Genomic DNA, 3993 nt, shown 5'->3' with positions numbered 1-3993 from the left:
GGCTTTCCATCATCCTGCATGTAAAACACAATCTTTTTTACTGAGGGAACATTGAGGACCAGAGATTTGGTATTCTACAGTACCCAGAAGGGAAAAACAGAGAGGATTTAGGGAAGCACATCTATGGTTTCTGGAGCCCTTGGCCCTTCCTGGCATTCCAATCTGCTAGTCTGTGGCACTGGCCAGGGCTGACTCTGCTAACTACAGTCCGGAATCCACCTCATCTTCCCCTGCAATGCTTCAATGCTTCTTAGACATAAAGACAGAGCACTGGAAGGACTTGCACATTAATCAAGAGCCTCACACACCCCCATCTCCCGCCTGAGCAGAGCAGAAGAGGCCTGTGGCTGACAGCCAGTCTGAGTGGCTTGATCGAACACCCACACCTCAGGTCGTTGGTCTCTGCCAAGCAAAGCCACCAGTCCAGCTCCAGTGAAAGTGGTGGTTTTCCAAAGACCCTTGTCTGAAGAGAAACAAAGAGCACTTAGCAGCCTGCTTTCTGATCCCAGTCTGTGCAAAGAAGGCACATTATAAAAACATTAGCACTCAACCAGAGCTCCAGTGATCCCTGAGTGGGTGGTGGGTGCAGCAAGGGTGATTTGTCAGAACTCGGTACCGCAGCTGGACACCAGCAACTGCTCCTGAGGGCTACAGCCTGGCACCACTGTACCCATGAATCACCTTATGTTAGGGTGAGTCACAGCCCTGAGTTGGGCATAGGAGATGGGCTCAAGAGTACACGCTTCCAAAGCGAGCAGATGGCTTAACCGTGTTCCATGTGTGAGAGAGATCACGCCCAGCTAACAGGAGCATTTTGACAGAGCACCAGATAACGAATTTATCAATCCCGACTCGCTGACAGGAGCTGCCTGCTGGTCTCCACCCCTCGCAGCATGGCGAAACCTTCCATTATTGAGGTCACAGATGTCAAAGCCTTCCCAGCACATATTCTAAAATGTCAAAAGCACCCTCTGCATCTCTCTTTTTTTTTTTTTCTCAGAATAAATCCTCACTCTTTTAACACATATGGAGGGCAACACAAGGAGGCTTGATCTGCCTTGGGGTAGGGGGCAGGGAAAGAGTGGTATGGCCTTACAATAAGAGTGGCCTAGGGAAACGACATGGTTCTAAGAGACAATGTCCTTTAGTGTCTTCTAGAGAATGAGCTCGAATCACAAAGAAAAAAAAAAAAAAAAAGAACTATGGCCTGGGGATTACAACCTTAGACTATGTGTCACTGTTCTGTATTCTTCCTAACTGTAGGGCTTGGGGTTTTAATATGAAAGTTACTGACTGGGGGTCACTTATCCAATACCCCTGGATTCTATTGTCTGTGCTCCAAATAATCTTTTTTGTAAAACCTCCCCCGACCCACAGGAAACATCACTTACTTTGTAAAGCAGACAGACTTTACCAGAAGAAAATTAAATTAATTGTTAATAAATGTAAATGTGTGGCTGGCTCTTTGTAGCCATATGAAATTGATGAGCATTTCTTTCTCTGAACTGTCCTGACCACGGGATGATCATTGACCGGTTAAATGGGGGCTGGGTTTGTCCAGTAAGTATCTAATGTGGGGAGTCTGGTGATTGTGTTCAGGAAATTAGAGGATAAAAATGAGGAAAGGAGGGAAGCCAGGAGACAGCCAGGTTTGGGGACACCCAAGTCAAGCAGAAAGGTATCTGTCAGGGGCATGACCTCAGAAATAATTCATATTAGCTATGTTTCTTTTTGCTGTGATCAAACAGCTACCAGAAGTAACTTAAGAGAGGAAAGTTTTACTTGGGTACATAGTTCTCATGAATGTAGCCCATCATAGTGGGGAAGGCATGGTGCCATTAACAACTTTTTTTTTCTAATTAAATCATTTTGTTGTAGATGCTTGAAGGGGAGGCAAGACCATGGACTTAGTTTGTCGCGGCCTGTACTGCCCGGCTTTGTGGGCCAAAATGTTGCGGCCTGCTCCGCTCCACGCTTGGCGGCCACTGTGTCTTGGCCCAAGCTGCCGCTCCGGTCCGAGGGTCGGGGTCTAGCGAGAGAGAGAGAGAGAGAGAGAGAGAGAGAGAGAGAGAGAGAGAGAGAGAGAGAGAGAGGATAAAGGGGAAGAGACTCGAAGAATGGAGACAAGACAGAAAGTCTGATGAAGTCTCGTTTATTGAAGGGAATTCTGAGCTATTTATACGCTTTTGCCACGTGCCTTGTAGGCGCGTGGATACCACGTGCCTTGCAGGTGTTGATATGACGTAAGCCTTACAGGCGTCTATAGCGTGGACAGCACGTGCACCGCAATGCCTTGCAGGCGTGGATAGCACGTGTGCCTTAGTAGATAGCACGTGGACAGCACGTGAACCGCATGCCTTGTAGGCGTGACTACCACGTGCGCCTTGCAGCTGGGGGCAGTAAACAGCAAAACAAGCTATGTGGGATAAACAATATATTTATCAGAGTGTGCTTCAGCTGTTATAGGCTTTTGACAACCAAGTCTTTCGTCAGGGTATATGGTTCCAGATGGCTGCAAAAATAATCTAGCCGCTTTCTACTAAAAGTCGGCTCCCAACATTAGTTGGTTTCCAAGATCTGCTGAACCTAGGACATGAGGGCTATGACGTGGGCATACACAGCAAGAGTGGAAGTGGAGCAAAAACCACTGCCCCAGGACACAATGCCTGCCAGGGTCCAGACTCCATTCTTCTGGCAGATGAGGGAAGGCACCAAAGTCACTCATGCAGGAAGAGATGCCGCTGGCACCTGTGCAGATCATCACATCTGTGATCTTGGAACCCCAGTACTCCTTTTCAGTCAGCAGTGGACACAAAAGTCAAGGCTGCCTGCTGCAGCTTGTCAGGGGTCTTGAGGGCATTGTACTTTGTTTTGCCCCAGCCAGTGGTGGCGCACACTGTCCCAATAGGAAAGTCACCATCAGCATTGGGCAGACACATGGCAGACACCGTCTCAGAGAACTGGGCTGAAGTGGCCAGCTTCAGAAGTTGGTCATTATACACAGTGAACTTTTTGAACTTGGGGTTCTTAAAAACCTTGGTGGTCTTCAGGACCTGGATGTTCTTTTCCCTGGAGGCCTCATCAAATTCTCCAGCTACCACCACATCAGATGTCTTGACCCCACAGTGTGGTGGGCAGCAGTGACTACCCAGTTTTCGCTGATGAAGGAGCCCTCACAGAAATGGAAGTCAGTGTTGTCCTGCAGGGACATCTGCCAGGACCAAGAGACAGGAATAACATTCTCTCCGTTGACAATCCTAGACAGACCAGTCAGCATGGCTTGAACGGCAGGGATCCCACAACTTGCTGTTTCTCCTGGCCACATGGTCATGATCTATCTCCTCTCATTATGGCCTCTTCCTCCTTTCATCTGGCATAAACAACTTAATCCGTGGCCTGTGACGCAAACCAGAAAGTGGAGAAAGGAAAATACCAATATTCTTTTAGCTTCCTCCCTTTTCTCTCTTTTTTAAATTCAGTTTGTGACTTTGGCACGTGAGATGGGGTTATCCACATCTGTGACACATCTTCCCTCCTTAAAAACATCCAAAGATGTACTTCACTAATGCCCCAGAAATTTCTTACTCCACATCCAAAGTAAAAATTAAGCATCACACATTGTCTCTACACAAAGGCACAGAGAGACCAGAAAGGAAATGTGTATCTTCAGAGCGGAGACCAAACCCAAGAGTTCCATGTCCCAGGTATGTTTGCATGTGACACCAACCTGTACTGGAGGGCAAAAGTTGTGTTCTAGGTCAGATGCCAGAAAGTCTATCCTAAGCTACTGTGTAACCCACAGAGCTTGGAATTCAAACCATGTTGCAAAGTATGGGACTTAATGACATCTAGATATGAAGTGATTTCTCATTTGTATAAGTTAATTGGTTTCCAAGAGAAATCCTGAGTGAGTTGGAATGGAGGAAAGAGGATAAGAAGTATAAATGTCATCTGTGTGTTTGCTCTTCCATAAAGCAAATCTCAGATTGAAAG

General features: G+C 47.0%; 1 pseudogene; it reads right to left on the bottom strand.

The window, feature by feature from the left end:
- Window positions 1–2559: 2559 nt before the first annotated feature.
- LOC117717373 (chymotrypsinogen B pseudogene) lies at window positions 2560–3331 on the bottom strand (annotated as a pseudogene).
- Between the last annotated feature and the right edge of the window lie 662 nt (window positions 3332–3993).

This window comes from Arvicanthis niloticus, chromosome 11 (genome assembly GCF_011762505.2).
Source record: "Arvicanthis niloticus isolate mArvNil1 chromosome 11, mArvNil1.pat.X, whole genome shotgun sequence".
Lineage (NCBI taxonomy): Eukaryota > Metazoa > Chordata > Mammalia > Rodentia > Muridae > Arvicanthis > Arvicanthis niloticus.
Note: the sequence above shows the minus strand (reverse complement) of the source record. Positions and strands in the feature narration are given on the sequence as shown.